This window comes from Sinohyriopsis cumingii, unplaced genomic scaffold (assembly GCF_028554795.1).
Source record: "Sinohyriopsis cumingii isolate HCF-2022 unplaced genomic scaffold, ASM2855479v2 utg004955l, whole genome shotgun sequence".
In the NCBI taxonomy this organism is placed as follows: Eukaryota; Metazoa; Mollusca; class Bivalvia; order Unionida; family Unionidae; genus Sinohyriopsis; species Sinohyriopsis cumingii.
In genome coordinates this window covers 25377-48623 of record NW_028316863.1, presented here as the reverse complement: position 1 = coordinate 48623, position 23247 = coordinate 25377, and the positions used below count along the sequence as shown (strand labels likewise).

General features: G+C 34.4%; 1 pseudogene; it reads left to right on the top strand.

The window, feature by feature from the left end:
• The first annotated feature begins 13379 nt into the window (after positions 1-13379).
• Positions 13380-15487, top strand: LOC149769042 (uncharacterized; annotated as a pseudogene).
• Positions 15488-23247: the final 7760 nt, after the last annotated feature.

Here is a 23247-nt window from a genome sequence, read left to right as displayed (position 1 = left end):
TTGGCTTTATCACTATTTTATTTCTATTATCTCACTTCCTCTGTCTGTCAGTCAGTATGTCTGTCTGTCTCTGTCTCTCTCTGACACACACAATTATAATATTGCCACGAGTTTATATTCTACTTTGACTGCAATTGTGATGAAAGTACTGCCAAATGTTTTAAAGTGAACGATTCTTGACGTAAAATGGGACTGAATCAATGAGTGAAATATTTAAGTAAATGTAGGCAAACATTCACTTGGGAAAGAATGTTATACTCCGCTCTTGAGATGCTACGAATAAATATCTTTATCCTGATATAACTGAAAATTATAAGCATGTTTTAAAACACTTTAAATTTCACGTATATCCATGCATAAAGCACTCGAATTAATGGAACTTTGACAATCTAGTGAGCTTTTTTGCAAAAAACGCCATCGCCAGGACCAGATTTTAATGAGACTTAAACGACACTTGCAGTGTTGACACATCGATGGCCAATGTAAGGCTGAATTTTCCCTATGTAGAAAACATTGTCAAATGAAAACTAAACGAATTAGACTGGGTTCAGCAGTTGTTTAATATCAGTCACAACTGTTACAAATAGATCTGATTTCGAATCACATGGGTTCACTTAAATGCAGTGCTCATTTAAATGTACTATTGGTCCGCCATGTCAGTTATTACAATATTAGTGTACATTGATTTATAAATTACAACGATTCTGATATTAAGTTTTACGAGTTCAACAGAAGAAAATCCCATAACGTAAGATTTAAACTAAAACAAATACTTTATCACACATCGGCATCTTTTTGTCTTGTTATTTTTGTATATATTACGTATGTTGCGTTAATGATATAAAACCAGATGTATACATTTTTCATTAAAAGTAAGCGAGGCACGCCGAGTTTCCTTTTAATGAAAATGTTATACAACGAATAGTATATCATTAATACAGCATACATAGTATACTTATATTTTATTTATATCACATAGAAATGGATATATTTTCCCAATGAATATAGTTCAGATTTACTAAATTCAAACGTGTATTGACCGAGTGAATGAACTCCGTACATCCTTGCCTAGTGTGGGTTGCTACAAAATGCAGTTGTATGCCTTTTGTGGCTATTCACGATTACCTTGCATATTTCTTAGTTGATTCTTTTCTCATTTGAGTTTCTAATTTTCTTCACATTGATTAACTCAACATAATATAAACTTATGATTTAAACTTGAAAGATTGATTCAGTGAAGTTAGTAGAACACTACAAGCATATGGTTGTCTGCGCAGTTCACATCAACGTTAGTCATTCACGTACCTTACGCATGGAAATTAGCGTGGAATAAGAAACTAAGCAAAATTACTAACCAAAAAGAGGTAATTCAAATATTTTAATATATGTACAATTGATCTAATGTATTATTCTGCTTTGAGAACAGGACTAACGATCATAAAATTCTCTCTCTCTCTCTGTGGTAAGTTTGACTTTAAAACTCTCCGTCTGTTTGTCTCTGTCTCTCTCTTTCTGTATCTCTCGAACTCTTTCTCTCTCTCCCTCTTATCCTGTGGTCGGTTTGACGTAAGGTTTACTATCATTAGTAAGTCCAGATACATCGTGGGATGACACAAACAAAAATCCTCTACGCTCGTCTTAAATAGATTTTCACCTCTATCTTGTTCCAGAGAGAGAGAGAGAGAGAGAGAGAGAGAGAGAGAGAGAGATAGAGAGAGAGAGAGAAGAAGGGGGTGGTTTCCTTTGGACATTTTCATATTTAACTTATGATACGCAATTGTTGGAACATTATAATATGTTTTTTGACACAATAACAGCATGAAAATATTAAATACATCACAGCATGTGTACCTCGTAACCGAGAAACTCACCGGATAATGTCGACAGGGTTACCACATTTATATTAATGGATTATATAAACAGTGTAGATTAATCCCAAGGAAAGTCAACACATATCGTTACGATGAAGCAAATATTTTTGTATTTTGCCTCGTGTGAGTTTAAGTTTAAGGTTTTCATCCATCCCTATTTCTTTTTCTCTCTCACTCCAACTTTCTGCTCAGTTTTGAGACGGGAGGGTGGAACAGAAAGCAGAAAGGATTGCGTTGAAATTGTAAACCATATTAAATTTATTTAGTAAAGGGGATTATTCATACATTGTATCGTTATTTTCGTACGTCAATAAAGATGAATGTTTAGAAATTCATCATTGATTTAGGAAGAACAGCACACGGTTGAGAGTGTGTTTATAAATGCGTTTTATTGCGCCATGGGCGATTCCCATTTTGTAATGCCAATAAAATTCGTATATCAACTTGATTTATTCCAACACTTTAAAAAACATATTATTGTTAAAGTATAATTATATATGTCTATCTATCTATCTATCTATCTATCTATCTATCTATCTATCTATCTATCTATCTATCAAACTTATACATACATACATACATGCATACATACATACATACATACATACATGCATACATACATGCATACATACATACATACATGCAAACAGTCATGCAACCATGCACGCACACACACACGCACACACGCACGAATGAACACACACATACATCAATTCATACATCAATACATACATACATACATACATACATACATACATGCATACAACATACATACTTACATACATACATTTATACATACATACATACATACATATATACATACATGCATACATACATGCATGCATGCATACATATGCATACATACATACATAGATACATACATACGTTAATTACTTCGTCGTCTTGCCGGTGTGTCTGCTGCATGCGAGTATGTATAACACAGATGATGTCGTATCATTTGTGGTGCTTTGGTGCTGGGTGCTTACTCGTGATTGAATATGGGCAGGCAAGGCAATTGGTGCCGTTGATATCGCGGACCTGTTTTCGAATCATCACAGAGTGCAAAACATTGACATGATATTATTATTTGTAATGAATAGTAATTACGCCAACAATTATCAAGCACTCTCATATATAATCCACTGATATCACTTTCTGATCTGTCTGATATTTATATATGTTGGTGTGTGTTTGTGTGTGTATGTGTTTGTGTGTGTGGTTTTGATTTTTAACGTATCTTTAAGAATTTTTCAGTCATTTCGCTACGATGTCTGCAGTGTGGCAGTTTATAGTGATGCCTAGCACTAAGGGCATCATGTCTCACGCATGTAGCAAGATGTGACACCCAGTCACATTTTCTGACACCAGGTTGACCAGTCCTAACAATAACCTTTAGTACTGAGCGCCAAGCGAGGCAGCTGTTAGTACCATTTTTGTAAGTCTTTGGTACGACTAGGGGGATCGAACCCAACACCTCCAGCATCCAAGGCGGACACTCTAACCACTAGGCCACACGAGCGGTCTATATACGGTGGTCACAAACGACATAGCTTTCCTTTTTCTCTTCAAGCAATGGCGAAGATATGTTGCCCTTTGTTGCAGCACATGTGTGGGGCCCACCTCTTGTCCTGATCTCCAAGGTTTCAGCCAAAATAAAGGTGATATGTGTCTTAACCATAGTGGTTACACTGCGCTTTTGTTATGCAAAAGTCACTTCACCACAAACATAACAAAAGTTATCTGCATTGTTTACGCAAGTACTAGGCATCTCTGCTCACTTTGGCAAAATGCAAATAGGTCTCTTTGCAACATCAAACACTGACAAATAAGAGAGCACGACACTGTATGATTTCTGAAGCTGATGTGGGGCAATTTGTTCAGCAGATTGATGTAAGCTTATTTTTGATTGCATCATCCATGACTTCTAAGACCTATGTGATGCAATTCATATCATGTATGACACAATGCCAGCTTCAAATTGAACCATTCATTGTTTTACGTAAAAAGCAAGAAACCCTGTCATAGATGTATTCATAGATCCAAATATATATTTTCGTCATTTCTGGTTTACAGTAAAATTCCTTCCCTTTGTAACTCACTTATTCTCCGCCATTCCCAAGTCAAGGGTCGTATACAATGATCTATAAATCTCGAGCCAATCAAACAATTTAGGTATCGTTTTCATTCCCAGTGACCCACAATTAGTAACGTTTGACTACATTTATTTCGGAAGCATTTGGCTGTATATCATTGTAAATTAGGGAATGAAAAGAATATCGTATGTCACAAGCGCCTCACATCAAGTGCTAATCAAGGTACCGATAAAGGGTAGCGTTATTTAATTACTTGCCTCAGAGACAAAATGCTAGGCCTGTAATTGATGAATGTTCAAGAAATAAATCCAAATTTGTTTTAGTTTGTTTTAACTGTCCTTTCAGATCTCGATGATCAAAAATGTTATATATGCTTTGTAAGCGGAGTTTACGTTAGTCACAATACATAACTGGTCGCAACAAATTGATACAGGTTCTGCGATTCAGACATTCAACTACAAATTATCTTCTAGTCTGCTTAGTAGGTGCTACTGTCGCTGCCCATTCGTTAGGTGGCTACGGCGGATATGGGGCTTATGGAGTATACGGAGGTTATGGTGGCTATGGTGGGAATCTAGGATATGGTTGATAAGGTGGATATGGACGTTATGGTGGATATGGTGGATATCCTATAAAGTAAGGGTATTTAATCTTCAACGTTAACAATTCTAAAGCATGTTACAGCACGGCCTCATTCTACTAGTTACACATTAGCTTGTCTATTTCAATTTCTACTGAGTCATTACATCTAGTTGCGCTTACAGTTCGAAGTATTCACACACATAGTCTCTTCAAGATATATAGATAAATATATCATCGATATTGTATTGTTTTGGCCAGTCGTCTGGTGCAAATGCTTTTAATGTGCTCCCTTTTGACATATATTAGGAACAAATATATCCATAACATGAGAGGACTGTCAGCGGAAAATGATGCCGTATCAGAATTTTTGTTATGTTAGTATTTGTACATACTTCAAAAATAAACATAATAGATCAAAGAAAACAAAGGGGCTTTATATAATTATTTTATGTCGATTATCCCACTCCTCTACCCCCACCCTTTCTCTCTCTCTCTCTCTCTCTCTCTCTCTCTCTCTGGACTACAGTCATCGAGGGCCGATGTTTGATTGAATTTTCCTTAAGTTAAAAACATGGCCAAATCAAAACTCAACGTTTAAAATTGGAGTCTACAACTGTTTAATATGAGTCACAGTTCTTGTAAATAAATCTGGTTTTGAACCACTAAAAGAGCAGATTTTGAATCATTACGATCCACTTCCATTCATCGCTCATTTAAATGTACCATTAGTCACCCATGTCAGTTTTCGACAATAATTTGTTCACACTGTTTTGTGAATTATGATGAAAATGGACTTCAGTTTTACCATTTCAATGGATGAACATCTCATAAAGTAATTTTTAAACATAAACTAGCAAGAAGGTGAACCAGCTAAGTGTGTCAGCAATATTATCATATCCACTAATTTCATATCTTAACGCATGTCGTTTAACATCACACATGAAAAGAAACTAGTTATTTAAACCGTCCCTTTTTAAGACCACTTTCTATATATTGTGCTCGCATCGTTAATACATGATTAACAAAAATTTAGGTCATACGGTGGTAACAAAGTCTTTTCTAAAAGACGCGTTCCTTGAGGTTGCCAGATATTTTGCTATATATATATATATATATATATATATATATATATATATATATATATATATATATATATATATATATATATATATATATATATATATATGCGTTTCTGATTTCGTTGAAAATTACACGCTTTAAAACAAAATTGTCAGATTATTCTAATTACAAATGTTTCTTACAATTTTCAGTATCAAATTTCTTTCTTTTCATTTCTTTGTTTTTTAATCAGAATTTCTCAAAACACTGGAGAGGATTTTCAAAACAGCTTAGTTAGATGTCATTGAATTATATTTTGATATACGTAGATCATTAAAAAAATGCCACAGCTGAAAGTCTTTTTGCACTATTTATATCGCTAGAGGGCAAAACTGTGTTTCACAAACCATTCTTTCTCATAGCATTAGCTTAGTGAATTTCTTTATTAATGTTGATGGTTTCTGGATACGTTCCTTAGTTTAGAAAACAGATTCTCGACTAATATTAGTTGTAACGATAAAATCCTGCACAAATAAGTTGTATATTATTACGATTGATTTCTGCAATATCCTTATTAAAGATTGACGTGTATACCATTACAAGAAATAAAACGGTCTGCATTGTTATATGTGAAAAATGGACGGGAATCAATGAGGTATCCACTTCGAAAAATGCAATGAAATTTTCACTTTGGAAATTTAGCAGATCGGGACTGGCTAAGGTTTTCTTGTTGACATATAAAACTTAAAAATGTCAAAATCTGATACAATTAAAGTGATAAATCTACATGTAAAAACATACATTGATAAATGTACATTTCATAGAGACGGGCCAAATTTATCTCAGTTCAAAATGTTTGTTGCTTTTAGCTTTCAAATAGGAAAATATGAGCTCATTTGGTGTACTGGCTGGCCCGTACCTAGCCACATGAGTGTTTCATGGAATATACAACTACAGTATTGTCTCAGAAGGATTTTTCGCAGTTACAATGCATACACTAATATATTGGCATTCCGCTGTTGCAGACGACAACGCAACATTTCATCCCTGCGATAATAGTCGTCCCCAAAACATTCTCTTTTGAGATCAATCTTTACACCACTCAAAATCTCAATGTCTATCTGACAGTGCAGGGTCGTACAAACTGCCTACAGCTCAAAACCCATGATGCCAACATTTCTTGGGTCCCTTAGGCTGAGCTGCCTCAAGAACGGTTACAGGTTCGTTTAAATTACTCCAGCAGCAGTTATGCATATCTCGAGCCTCTGATCGGCAATTGCGATACGACTACAGCGATGACCTGAATTATGTCGAAAGAAAGGCAACCAAACTAGGTCCAAAATCTAAAGGCGAACCAAGGGACAGCGTTGACTTAGCCTAGTGTAAAGAGTTTGTGTTTGATAAATGTCATACAAATATGTCTCCACTGATATACCAAACTGTAAATCCGGTTTCTTTCTTTCGATGAGACAATTGTATTTTTCACTGGAATGTACGATAGCCAGCTTCTATTTTAAACAACACCATCTAACCAGGATTGCGCTGCTATGCCGTTTCATTCCCTTGCATTCACATATGCATGGATTTTAGCAGAGGAAGGCCAAGACAGAAAGTATTTTCCTGTGAAGAATTTAGCCATTATCTCAAGAAATTGTGGATACATTGCATTACAGCACAGTGTGAAAAGTTGACACGTGACTATGTAATATGTTAAGTAGCTCGCGCCTGATATCAATGAAGAGACTACTTGTGATTTGTAACCTAATAACCATATTAGATTGAAAAGAACTACCCATAAAGACTTGTAAATATGGAAATGATGTGTATTGAAACTTCTGCTCCATTTTTCCAAAAAGACCACGTCATTAAACTGAATTCATTTATCTCCTAAAATACAACTCTAGTGTTTTTAATTAAGGTATTGATATTTTCGTTTTAAAAAATATTCGTTTCAAAATATAAGACAGCATAAGGACCTTACTGTGCTTTCAAATTTGGTCTCTTCGTAACTATATGTTTCATCAAATTAGCAAACGTGACCATGATCCAATTTTCAGTTTGAATCAATATTTATAAACAAGGTTGAACTTTAGAAACATGAGCTAAGGATTCATCGATCAGTGTTACTGAAGAAATCCTCTTAATTATTTCCCAGGCAAACTAATGCATTGGTCAGTGCTAGACAGGAATCATGAAATAATGTCCAATAACACTAGATGCAAGTATTATGCATTTAGTTCTATTAATCAGATGATAAGATCGAATCTTGAGTGGAACATGACTTCTCGCAGAAGAATAAATTTGCATGACCCCGCACAGCCAAGGACAACATACTATATACCTTACTCAATAATACAAGCCAGGAAAACACGATAGCGAATGGGAAAATCGCGTGATAGAAACATTGCTTTTCCTCAAGATCCTGAAACAATGCGCGTCAGTCTCTAATACTGTTACTTCTTTGAATTAAATGTTTATTTTAAATGAAATAAAGGTCAGTACTAAATAATTCAATAGATGAAGAAGTAGATAGGATGACGCGTTTTAATGATCATGTCACTGATTCACACATATTTCGAAAATAGTAAACATGGTTTTAGCATCCAGTTCAGTGATTGGTAACTCACCATTTATTGTATTGTATTAAATATATATATATATATATATATATATATATATATATATATATATATATATATATATATATATATATATATATATATATATATATATATATATATATATATATATATATATATATAAAGTTTTCAAACCGATAACATGTGAATTCTTAAAATCCGTTGTCTTATTTATGTATTCATATGAATCACTTTCTAGTTATACAAATCCAAAAGCATGAGGGTATTTGGATCTTATCATAGGTCGTAATATTAATATTTGAGATGAAATTCAGAGGTGAAAGTCAATCCTGACAAAATATTAGTGCTTGAACTTTCATCATCATACATGTTCTGGGTGATAAACGAATTCAGTTTATTTGAGATTTGTAATATTTATGGATTACTTTTATTACAATCGCTTCTTATAACAACCCATGAAATTCGACCTTAAATGCTAGACGGGATTTTATATCATTTCTAAAGAAATTTATCTACGTTATGCGATCATACCTTCATGTGTGTGTGCGTTCATGGTTGCATGCCTGTATGCATGGATGTATGTATGTATGTATGTATGTATGTATGTATGTATGTATGTATTAGTTTGATAGATAGATAGACATATATATTTATGCTTTAAAAATAACATGTTTTTTAAAGTGTTGGAATAAATCAAGGTGATATACGAATTTTATTGGCATTACAAAATGGGAATCGCCCATGGCGCAGTAAAACGCATTAATAACACACTCTCAACCGTGTGCTGTTCTTCCTAAATCAATGATGAATTTCTAAACATTCATCTTTATTGACGTACGAAAATAACGATACAATGTATGAATAATCCCTTTTCTAAATAAATGTAATATGGTTTACAATTTCAACGCATTCCTTTCTGCTTTCTGTTCCACCCTCCCGTCTCAAAACTGAGCAGAAATTTGGAGTGAGAGAGAAAAAGAAATAGGGATGGATGAAAACCTTAAACTTGAACTCACACGAGGCAAAATACAAAAGTATTTGCTTCATCGTAACGATATGTGTTGACTTTCCTTGGGATTAATCTACACTGTTTATATAATCCATTAATACAAATGTGGCAACCCTGTCGACATTATACGAGCTTCTCGGTTACGAGGTACACATGCTGTGATGTATTTAATATTTTCATGCTGTTATTGTGTCAAAAAAAATATTATAATGTTCTAACAATTGCGTATTATAAGTTAAATATGAAAATGTCCAAAGGCAACCACCCCCTTCTTCTCTCTCTCTCTCTCTCTCTCTCTCTCTCTCTCTCTCTCTCTCTCTCTCTGTGGAACAAGATAGAGGTGAAAATCTATTTAAGACGAGCGTAGAGGATTTTTGTTTGTGTCATCCCACGATGTATCTGGACTTACTAATGATAGTAAACCTTACGTCAAACCGACCACAGGATAAGAGGGAGAGAGAGAAAGAGTTCGAGAGATACAGAAAGAGAGAGACAGAGACAGACAGACGGAGAGTTTTAAAGTCAAACATACCACAGAGAGAGAGATAGAGAGAGAGAGAGAGAGAGAATTTTATGATCGTTAGTCCTGTTCTCAAAGCAGAATAATACATTAGATCAACTGTACATATATTAAAATATTTGAATTACCTCTTTTTGGTTAGTAATTTTGCTTAGTTTCTTATTTCACGCTAATTTCCATGCGCAAGGTACGTGAATGACTAACGTTGATGTGAACTGCGCAGACAACCATATGCTTGTAGTGTTCTACTAACTTCACTGAATCAATCTTTCAAGTTTAAATCATAAGTTTATATTATGTTGAGTTAATCAATGTGAAGAAAATTAGAGACTCAAATGAGAAAAGAATCAAGTAAGAAATATGCAAGGTGATCGTGAATAGCCACAAAAGGCATACAACTGCATTTTGTAGCAACCCACACTAGGCAAGGATGTACGGAGTTCATTCACTCGGTCAATACACGTTTGAATTTAGTAAATCTGAACTATATTCATTGGAAAAATATATCCATTTCTATGTGATATAAATAAAATATAAGTATACTATGTATGCTGTATTAATGATATACTATTCGTTGTATAGCATTTTCATTAAAAGGAAACTCGGCGTGCCTCGCTTACTTTTAATGAAAAATGTATACATCTGGTTTTATATCATTAACGCAACATACGTAATATATACAAAAATAACAAGACAAAAAGATGCCGATGTGTGATAAAGTATTTGTTTTGGTTTAAATCTTACGTTATGGGATTTTCTTCTGTTGAACTCGTAAAACTTAATATCAGAATCGTTGTAATTTATAAATCAATGTACACTAATATTGTAATAACTGACATGGCGGACCAATAGTACATTTAAATGAGCACTGCATTTAAGTGAACCCATGTGATTCGAAATCAGATCTATTTGTAACAGTTATGATTGATATTAAACAACTGCTGAACCCAGTTTAATTCGTTTAGTTTTCATTTGACAATGTTTCCTACTTAGGGAAAATTCAGCCTTACATTGGCCATCGATGTGTCAACACTGCAAGTGTCGTTTAAGTCTCATTAAAATCTGGTCCTTGCGATGGCGTTTTTTGCTAAAAAGCTCACTAGATTTTCAAAGTTCCATTAATTGGAGTGCTTTTATGCATGGATATACGTGAAATTTAAAGTGTTTTAAAACATGTTTATAATTTTCAGCTATATCAGGATAAAGATATTTATTCGTAGCATCACAAGAGCGGAGTATAACATTTTTCCCAAGTGCATGTGTTGCCTACATTTACTTATACATTCTTTGCAGTAGTAGCTGAGTTAGGGTTGAAGTAATAGCGATAGTTGCATTAGCGTTCGCGCTATAAGTAGAACACGTGGCCGCTGAAATATAGCCGTACTGAATCTCGAATGACGACCAAATCAAGGCAGGAGGGGGTTTACCGAGCATAAGATTGATACTCTAAAAGATTTGTTAACTAGTTGGTATTCATTGCAGATAACGAAGATATGTGGTTACATAATAATACTATAGTGACACAGGTTCATTGTTTGCACGAATATGGCCTCAACGTCAGAATTCAAAAAGCAACACATCAATTAATATCCGCGTTTAAATGTTCAAGAGGAAGGTTTGAATACAAGACTACAGTGAAAGACATTACAATAGCATATAGTTATTAAAACAATAAAGTGGGCGGAGCAGGAGAACCACCAACGGGGAATTAACTATGAGACAAAAATGTGCCGTTTCAAGAAGAGCGTGGTTAATTATTGATCATAAACACACCTTTCACAAATAAGTATAATATTCATGAAAGGTCATAGGAGTGATAGGTACAGTATAAGGTACCCATTTTTGTATTACAAAAAGTACACGTGATACGTGTTAATTAAAAAGTGAACTCCAAAACAATGGGCTCAGAGTTCATCCTTGTTCACTAAAAATATTGATTTACGAAGCTGAATTATTCGAAGACCTACCCAAGACAAAACAAACTTTTAATACTTTGGATTTGACAAGCTTTTTGTGATTCCATGTTAAAAAAAATTGTACACCACAGTTGGGAGAGTTGTTTTATTGTTTTGTTTTAGTTTAGCTTTCTTTACTCACATTTCGACACATGTTTGCTTTTAAAAGTTTGGAAGAATAAAATACCATTCACTGTGTGAATTTGAAATGAAGAGTGCCAGATTCGGAGGTGTCTCTCCAACACTAAGATAGGTACCATCGGTACACACTGTGTTACCATTGTTTAGTGATAGCATGGCATCAGGAGTAATAGTCTATTCGCATTTTGTATAAAGCGTATTCTAGATGAGTGTACATGTGATATGTTTTTACGAAATGAGTTGATTATGATTTACCACAAGCTATTTGTATCAAGTATTACGATGAACTAATCCGCCAATAAAGGTTTACGTTATTTAAATAAAGTGTTGCATCGGAGCCAAACTACAAGGACAATAATCGATCCATAATCATGGAATAAATACAACACTTTGATAGAAATTATTATTACATCATGTAATATCGTGATGATCAAAACTAGATCACATGCTTTCTAAGTAGAGTATACTTTGAGTCATAATAAACAACTGGTCAGAGCAAAATCATGCAGGTTCTACGCTTCCTACATCTACTTGCAATATATCAAACGTATGATCACAATTTATGCAATAATTGTATTATATACATAAATGATTTAATATCTGGTTTATTCTGATTGGTTCTAATCATTCATAGGACACAGATCTGTAATATGCTGCGATGATTCATCAATCGACCAATAGGACTGGTTTTCTCTCGGCCCTAAGAACAGTATTTTTTCACTATTAACACAATCAATCAATAGGAAAAGAACAGTATATTTTCACTATTAACACAATCAATCAATAGGAAAAGAACAGTATATTTTCACTATTAACACAATCAATGTTCATGTATCCACACAATAAAAAAACAATCCGCTTACAAATGGAATCATATCGTACGTGTAGAATTATTCAGACAAAATTGAATGCCTTACCTGGTACTTTGAAATAAGATTTTGAAAATTATTTTCAAGAAGCGTGTGCATGATCTTTACACCTCTAAACGAACATTTTTCTCTCATTGGTGTTTACTTTACTAAGTTTGCTTGGAATGTGACCGCTGAAAGAAAATAATATTACCAATTTAAGAAACGTTTTACATATATGGAAGAGAGGTACCAACATTAACATGCCCCAACGTAACACTGTTAGGCGACACGACAATTTAATAGACAGTGCTTAACAGGTACAATCTACTGACAAATGTAATTTTAAATAAAGTATATAGAATTCAAATATATTATATTTTGGAAATTCTTCATGATAGATCGAGACATTGTATGAATTAAATTTGTCAAAATGTTGCTTGAAAATATTAAGTGGAAAATGCATAAAAAATGATTTATCAAATCCATCACATGGATTATTTTTTCATAATTGTAAAAACAAACATGTCTGCATTGCAAACGGAAATTTACATCCATACAATTAAACAACATAAACAAAATACGTTTCTGGTATTTCTTAGTCATCAATTATTTAATTTGCTGAATGTATTAACTATCAATCATCGTGTTTACTTAAGTTAACATGCATGCAAAATAAGGTCCTCACGGATATAAAAGGACTGGATATTCGACGATTCAGCACAGGCATTTGCCAGACTGGTGTCACAATTTCTGATCCTACTTCAAAATTTGCTTGACATTGTTGTCATCCAGGTAAGTGATTGTATGCGACATAGAAATTATCGTTCGTTAATAACCTATACATCACGCATGGTTCTTTTAACTTATGCCATGCTTACAATTTCCGAATGTGGAGACATGAGCTTGTATACATTTGAATTATCATTTCTGGACGCAAGATACGTTTCAGTTATATTCATGCTCTCCTATTTTTGTTTTTTCTCTATTAGCAGCATTCAAGTCTTTTTGGGGAATCATACAAAGGGTCTCTAATTTTGGTAGTATATCAATTTTACATACCAGCTAACTGCGAAACAGTTTAATTTTGTAACGAAAACAATATGTTCTACAAGAAGAACCACATTATCGGTAATATATGTATAACCATATTGTCTTTAAGAGATATACATGCGTATATATGACAACCAATCTTTACAATTAATTAATTTGTTTTAATTTCATGTATAGACAAATAGATGATATAAAATATATTACTCATAGAACCGAACCGAAAAAAGTGATCCTAAATCCAAATCATGTTTTATTTAAATATCCGGTTTGAAAATTATTTTATTGTCCACTTGGGTATCATTCTTCATACTGCCTAACATCACGAAACGTTGTGGCAATCATTCACATAGTGGACCTTTCCATGGTTTGATCTAAGTTATTACACTGCGTCACACAAAATAACAATTCACTGTCAGGTGAATCTACTCTCTTTTACGCCATGTTTAGAGTTTATGTATCGTAAGATAGAACATAGAATAAAACTGAATCATAGTTGTCAGTGTAAGTCACTTTTGAAAACGCCATTAAGTTTCCATATAAAGGTCATACGGCCTTTCGCAACCATCGCCTTTATTCGTTTTTCAAGATAATGTATACGAACAGCTCACACAATTACTTTCAAGCATCACAGTATTACAAATCTGGATATGAATGTGTGTTTCCATAAGACGTTGCACAGTCAATCGCCCTAAAGCGCCACTCCTAAACTTGGAACGTATATATTTTGCAATCTGGAGACGGTATAGGATGTACTTTGTTTACAAATCAAAGGTTGCCAGTGAAATCCCGTATGAGCGAGAGCCTAATCTTCAAAATTAAAACTGTATTTATTTTCTCGTTTCTAGTGTACAATTGAAACATTTGTCACCACCGTACAATTCAAATAATATGCATTCACGCCCGGTCTTTATTCATTGAAAATGTCAGAAAATGTAACATCAACTTGCTTTCTGTTTACCGTCTAAACTACGCTCCCATACAAAACATTAAACGCTAACTGTTATTTTGTGAACTTACATTTCATTTTGCAGAGGAAAATGAAGGCCGTAATTGTTCTTGTAGCCTGCTTAGTAGGTGCTGCCATTGCTACCTATCCGTTTGGTGGCGGATATGGCAGTTATGGTGGATATGGAGGTTATGGTGGCAACGGCGGATATGGTGGCTATGGATGGCATCCTGGATATGGTGGATATGGATGGTATCCTGGACATGGTGGATATGGAGGATATGGATTATATGGTGGATTAGGTGGATACGGCTTTGGATTAGCTGGTGGATATGGTGGATACGGATCGTACTTAGGTGGTGTACTCAGGGGATACAACTGGGGATTTGGACACCACTTTCCTAAGTTTGATTACGGTTACAGTAGACACCATAAAAAGTAAGAATAAATATTAGTCATCCTTGATAAGTCTGTTACATGTTACGGTATGACGACCTTTTTACAATTTAACCATTAGCTTATCCACTTCATTTCTACTGACTCATTACATGTCTTTGTGCTTACAATTCGAAGTAGCCATAACGTCGTTTCGTCAAGATGAATATCAATATTTTATCAATATTGTATTGTTTGGGCAAGTGAGCTTGCGAAAATGCTCTAAATTTGTTCCTTTTTACAGATATTAAGACAAACAAAATGATCCAAGGACTGACAAGAGAGCGAAAGGAATATGACTCCATATCTCGATTACTAGATTAGCAGTATTTGTACATACTACATCAATAAACATATTTGATCGAAGACACTAAATTGGCTTTATCACTATTTTATTTCTATTATCTCACTTCCTCTGTCTGTCAGTCAGTATGTCTGTCTGTCTCTGTCTCTCTCTGACACACACAATTATAATATTGCCACGAGTTTATATTCTACTTTGACTGCAATTGTGATGAAAGTACTGCCAAATGTTTTAAAGTGAACGATTCTTGACGTAAAATGGGACTGAATCAATGAGTGAAATATTTAAGTAAATGTAGGCACACATTCACTTGGGAAAGAATGTTATACTCCGCTCTTGAGATGCTACGAATAAATATCTTTATCCTGATATAACTGAAAATTATAAGCATGTTTTAAAACACTTTAAATTTCACGTATATCCATGCATAAAGCACTCGAATTAATGGAACTTTGACAATCTAGTGAGCTTTTTTGCAAAAAACGCCATCGCCAGGACCAGATTTTAATGAGACTTAAACGACACTTGCAGTGTTGACACATCGATGGCCAATGTAAGGCTGAATTTTCCCTATGTAGAAAACATTGTCAAATGAAAACTAAACGAATTAGACTGGGTTCAGCAGTTGTTTAATATCAGTCACAACTGTTACAAATAGATCTGATTTCGAATCACATGGGTTCACTTAAATGCAGTGCTCATTTAAATGTACTATTGGTCCGCCATGTCAGTTATTACAATATTAGTGTACATTGATTTATAAATTACAACGATTCTGATATTAAGTTTTACGAGTTCAACAGAAGAAAATCCCATAACGTAAGATTTAAACTAAAACAAATACTTTATCACACATCGGCATCTTTTTGTCTTGTTATTTTTGTATATATTACGTATGTTGCGTTAATGATATAAAACCAGATGTATACATTTTTCATTAAAAGTAAGCGAGGCACGCCGAGTTTCCTTTTAATGAAAATGTTATACAACGAATAGTATATCATTAATACAGCATACATAGTATACTTATATTTTATTTATATCACATAGAAATGGATATATTTTCCCAATGAATATAGTTCAGATTTACTAAATTCAAACGTGTATTGACCGAGTGAATGAACTCCGTACATCCTTGCCTAGTGTGGGTTGCTACAAAATGCAGTTGTATGCCTTTTGTGGCTATTCACGATTACCTTGCATATTTCTTAGTTGATTCTTTTCTCATTTGAGTTTCTAATTTTCTTCACATTGATTAACTCAACATAATATAAACTTATGATTTAAACTTGAAAGATTGATTCAGTGAAGTTAGTAGAACACTACAAGCATATGGTTGTCTGCGCAGTTCACATCAACGTTAGTCATTCACGTACCTTACGCATGGAAATTAGCGTGGAATAAGAAACTAAGCAAAATTACTAACCAAAAAGAGGTAATTCAAATATTTTAATATATGTACAATTGATCTAATGTATTATTCTGCTTTGAGAACAGGACTAACGATCATAAAATTCTCTCTCTCTCTCTGTGGTAAGTTTGACTTTAAAACTCTCCGTCTGTTTGTCTCTGTCTCTCTCTTTCTGTATCTCTCGAACTCTTTCTCTCTCTCCCTCTTATCCTGTGGTCGGTTTGACGTAAGGTTTACTATCATTAGTAAGTCCAGATACATCGTGGGATGACACAAACAAAAATCCTCTACGCTCGTCTTAAATAGATTTTCACCTCTATCTTGTTCCAGAGAGAGAGAGAGAGAGAGAGAGAGAGAGAGAGAGAGAGATAGAGAGAGAGAGAGAAGAAGGGGGTGGTTTCCTTTGGACATTTTCATATTTAACTTATGATACGCAATTGTTGGAACATTATAATATGTTTTTTGACACAATAACAGCATGAAAATATTAAATACATCACAGCATGTGTACCTCGTAACCGAGAAACTCACCGGATAATGTCGACAGGGTTACCACATTTATATTAATGGATTATATAAACAGTGTAGATTAATCCCAAGGAAAGTCAACACATATCGTTACGATGAAGCAAATATTTTTGTATTTTGCCTCGTGTGAGTTTAAGTTTAAGGTTTTCATCCATCCCTATTTCTTTTTCTCTCTCACTCCAACTTTCTGCTCAGTTTTGAGACGGGAGGGTGGAACAGAAAGCAGAAAGGATTGCGTTGAAATTGTAAACCATATTAAATTTATTTAGTAAAGGGGATTATTCATACATTGTATCGTTATTTTCGTACGTCAATAAAGATGAATGTTTAGAAATTCATCATTGATTTAGGAAGAACAGCACACGGTTGAGAGTGTGTTTATAAATGCGTTTTATTGCGCCATGGGCGATTCCCATTTTGTAATGCCAATAAAATTCGTATATCAACTTGATTTATTCCAACACTTTAAAAAACATATTATTGTTAAAGTATAATTATATATGTCTATCTATCTATCTATCTATCTATCTATCTATCTATCTATCTATCTATCTATCTATCTATCTATCAAACTTATACATACATACATACATGCATACATACATACATACATACATACATGCATACATACATGCATACATACATACATACATGCAAACAGTCATGCAACCATGCACGCACACACACACGCACACACGCACGAATGAACACACACATACATCAATTCATACATCAATACATACATACATACATACATACATACATACATGCATACAACATACATACTTACATACATACATTTATACATACATACATACATACATATATACATACATGCATACATACATGCATGCATGCATACATATGCATACATACATACATAGATACATACATACGTTAATTACTTCGTCGTCTTGCCGGTGTGTCTGCTGCATGCGAGTATGTATAACACAGATGATGTCGTATCATTTGTGGTGCTTTGGTGCTGGGTGCTTACTCGTGATTGAATATGGGCAGGCAAGGCAATTGGTGCCGTTGATATCGCGGACCTGTTTTCGAATCATCACAGAGTGCAAAACATTGACATGATATTATTATTTGTAATGAATAGTAATTACGCCAACAATTATCAAGCACTCTCATATATAATCCACTGATATCACTTTCTGATCTGTCTGATATTTATATATGTTGGTGTGTGTTTGTGTGTGTATGTGTTTGTGTGTGTGGTTTTGATTTTTAACGTATCTTTAAGAATTTTTCAGTCATTTCGCTACGATGTCTGCAGTGTGGCAGTTTATAGTGATGCCTAGCACTAAGGGCATCATGTCTCACGCATGTAGCAAGATGTGACACCCAGTCACATTTTCTGACACCAGGTTGACCAGTCCTAACAATAACCTTTAGTACTGAGCGCCAAGCGAGGCAGCTGTTAGTACCATTTTTGTAAGTCTTTGGTACGACTAGGGGGATCGAACCCAACACCTCCAGCATCCAAGGCGGACACTCTAACCACTAGGCCACACGAGCGGTCTATATACGGTGGTCACAAACGACATAGCTTTCCTTTTTCTCTTCAAGCAATGGCGAAGATATGTTGCCCTTTGTTGCAGCACATGTGTGGGGCCCACCTCTTGTCCTGATCTCCAAGGTTTCAGCCAAAATAAAGGTGATATGTGTCTTAACCATAGTGGTTACACTGCGCTTTTGTTATGCAAAAGTCACTTCACCACAAACATAACAAAAGTTATCTGCATTGTTTACGCAAGTACTAGGCATCTCTGCTCACTTTGGCAAAATGCAAATAGGTCTCTTTGCAACATCAAACACTGACAAATAAGAGAGCACGACACTGTATGATTTCTGAAGCTGATGTGGGGCAATTTGTTCAGCAGATTGATGTAAGCTTATTTTTGATTGCATCATCCATGACTTCTAAGACCTATGTGATGCAATTCATATCATGTATGACACAATGCCAGCTTCAAATTGAACCATTCATTGTTTTACGTAAAAAGCAAGAAACCCTGTCATAGATGTATTCATAGATCCAAATATATATTTTCGTCATTTCTGGTTTACAGTAAAATTCCTTCCCTTTGTAACTCACTTATTCTCCGCCATTCCCAAGTCAAGGGTCGTATACAATGATCTATAAATCTCGAGCCAATCAAACAATTTAGGTATCGTTTTCATTCCCAGTGACCCACAATTAGTAACGTTTGACTACATTTATTTCGGAAGCATTTGGCTGTATATCATTGTAAATTAGGGAATGAAAAGAATATCGTATGTCACAAGCGCCTCACATCAAGTGCTAATCAAGGTACCGATAAAGGGTAGCGTTATTTAATTACTTGCCTCAGAGACAAAATGCTAGGCCTGTAATTGATGAATGTTCAAGAAATAAATCCAAATTTGTTTTAGTTTGTTTTAACTGTCCTTTCAGATCTCGATGATCAAAAATGTTATATATGCTTTGTAAGCGGAGTTTACGTTAGTCACAATACATAACTGGTCGCAACAAATTGATACAGGTTCTGCGATTCAGACATTCAACTACAAATTATCTTCTAGTCTGCTTAGTAGGTGCTACTGTCGCTGCCCATTCGTTAGGTGGCTACGGCGGATATGGGGCTTATGGAGTATACGGAGGTTATGGTGGCTATGGTGGGAATCTAGGATATGGTTGATAAGGTGGATATGGACGTTATGGTGGATATGGTGGATATCCTATAAAGTAAGGGTATTTAATCTTCAACGTTAACAATTCTAAAGCATGTTACAGCACGGCCTCATTCTACTAGTTACACATTAGCTTGTCTATTTCAATTTCTACTGAGTCATTACATCTAGTTGCGCTTACAGTTCGAAGTATTCACACACATAGTCTCTTCAAGATATATATATAAATATATCATCGATATTGTATTGTTTTGGCCAGTCGTCTGGTGCAAATGCTTTTAATGTGCTCCCTTTTGACATATATTAGGAACAAATATATCCATAACATGAGAGGACTGTCAGCGGAAAATGATGCCGTATCAGAATTTTTGTTATGTTAGTATTTGTACATACTTCAAAAATAAACATAATAGATCAAAGAAAACAAAGGGGCTTTATATAATTATTTTATGTCGATTATCCCACTCCTCTACCCCCACCCTTTCTCTCTCTCTCTCTCTCTCTCTCTCTCTCTCTCTCTCTCTCTCTCTGGACTACAGTCATCGAGGGCCGATGTTTGATTGAATTTTCCTTAAGTTAAAAACATGGCCAAATCAAAACTCAACGTTTAAAATTGGAGTCTACAACTGTTTAATATGAGTCACAGTTCTTGTAAATAAATCTGGTTTTGAACCACTAAAAGAGCAGATTTTGAATCATTACGATCCACTTCCATTCATCGCTCATTTAAATGTACCATTAGTCACCCATGTCAGTTTTCGACAATAATTTGTTCACACTGTTTTGTGAATTATGATGAAAATGGACTTCAGTTTTACCATTTCAATGGATGAACATCTCATAAAGTAATTTTTAAACATAAACTAGCAAGAAGGTGAACCAGCTAAGTGTGTCAGCAATATTATCATATCCACTAATTTCATATCTTAACGCATGTCGTTTAACATCACACATGAAAAGAAACTAGTTATTTAAACCGTCCCTTTTTAAGACCACTTTCTATATATTGTGCTCGCATCGTTAATACATGATTAACAAAAATTTAGGTCATACGGTGGTAACAAAGTCTTTTCTAAAAGACGCGTTCCTTGAGGTTGCCAGATATTTTGCTATATATATATATATATATATATATATATATATATATATATATATATTTATATATATATATATGCGTTTCTGATTTCGTTGAAAATTACACGCTTTAAAACAAAATTGTCAGATTATTCTAATTACAAATGTTTCTTTCAATTTTCAGTATCAAATTTCTTTCTTTTCATTTCTTTGTTTTTTAATCAGAATTTCTCAAAACACTGGAGAGGATTTTCAAAACAGCTTAGTTAGATGTCATTGAATTATATTTTGATATACGTAGATCATTAAAAAAATGCCACAGCTGAAAGTCTTTTTGCACTATTTATATCGCTAGAGGGCAAAACTGTGTTTCACAAACCATTCTTTCTCATAGCATTAGCTTAGTGAATTTCTTTATTAATGTTGATGGTTTCTGGATACGTTCCTTAGTTTAGAAAACAGATTCTCGACTAATATTAGTTGTAACGATAAAATCCTGCACAAATAAGTTGTATATTATTACGATTGATTTCTGCAATATCCTTATTAAAGATTGACGTGTATACCATTACAAGAAATAAAACGGTCTGCATTGTTATATGTGAAAAATGGACGGGAATCAATGAGGTATCCACTTCGAAAAATGCAATGAAATTTTCACTTTGGAAATTTAGCAGATCGGGACTGGCTAAGGTTTTCTTGTTGACATATAAAACTTAAAAATGTCAAAATCTGATACAATTAAAGTGATAAATCTACATGTAAAAACATACATTGATAAATGTACATTTCATAGAGACGGGCCAAATTTATCTCAATTCAAAATGTTTGTTGCTTTTAGCTTTCAAATAGGAAAATATAAGCTCATTTGGTGTACTGGCTGGCCCGTACCTAGCCACATGAGTGTTTCATGGAATATACAACTACAGTATTGTCTCAGAAGGATTTTTCGCAGTTACAATGCATACACTAATATATTGGCATTCCGCTGTTGCAGACGACAACGCAACATTTCATCCCTGCGATAATAGTCGTCCCCAAAACATTCTCTTTTGAGATCAATCTTTACACCACTCAAAATCTCAATGTCTATCTGACAGTGCAGGGTCGTACAAACTGCCTACAGCTCAAAACCCATGATGCCAACATTTCTTGGGTCCCTTAGGCTGAGCTGCCTCAAGAACGGTTACAGGTTCGTTTAAATTACTCCAGCAGCAGTTATGCATATCTCGAGCCTCTGATCGGCAATTGCGATACGACTACAGCGATGACCTGAATTATGTCGAAAGAAAGGCAACCAAACTAGGTCCAAAATCTAAAGGCGAACCAAGGGACAGCGTTGACTTAGCCTAGTGTAAAGAGTTTGTGTTTGATAAATGTCATACAAATATGTCTCCACTGATATACCAAACTGTAAATCCGGTTTCTTTCTTTCGATGAGACAATTGTATTTTTCACTGGAATGTACGATAGCCAGCTTCTATTTTAAACAACACCATCTAACCAGGATTGCGCTGCTATGCCGTTTCATTCCCTTGCATTCACATATGCATGGATTTTAGCAGAGGAAGGCCAAGACAGAAAGTATTTTCCTGTGAAGAATTTAGCCATTATCTCAAGAAATTGTGGATACATTGCATTACAGCACAGTGTGAAAAGTTGACACGTGACTATGTAATATGTTAAGTAGCTCGCGCCTGATATCAATGAAGAGACTACTTGTGATTTGTAACCTAATAACCATATTAGATTGAAAAGAACTACCCATAAAGACTTGTAAATATGGAAATGATGTGTATTGAAACTTCTGCTCCATTTTTCCAAAAAGACCACGTCATTAAACTGAATTCATTTATCTCCTAAAATACAACTCTAGTGTTTTTAATTAAGGTATTGATATTTTCGTTTTAAAAAATATTCGTTTCAAAATATAAGACAGCATAAGGACCTTACTGTGCTTTCAAATTTGGTCTCTTCGTAACTATATGTTTCATCAAATTAGCAAACGTGACCATGATCCAATTTTCAGTTTGAATCAATATTTATAAACAAGGTTGAACTTTAGAAACATGAGCTAAGGATTCATCGATCAGTGTTACTGAAGAAATCCTCTTAATTATTTCCCAGGCAAAC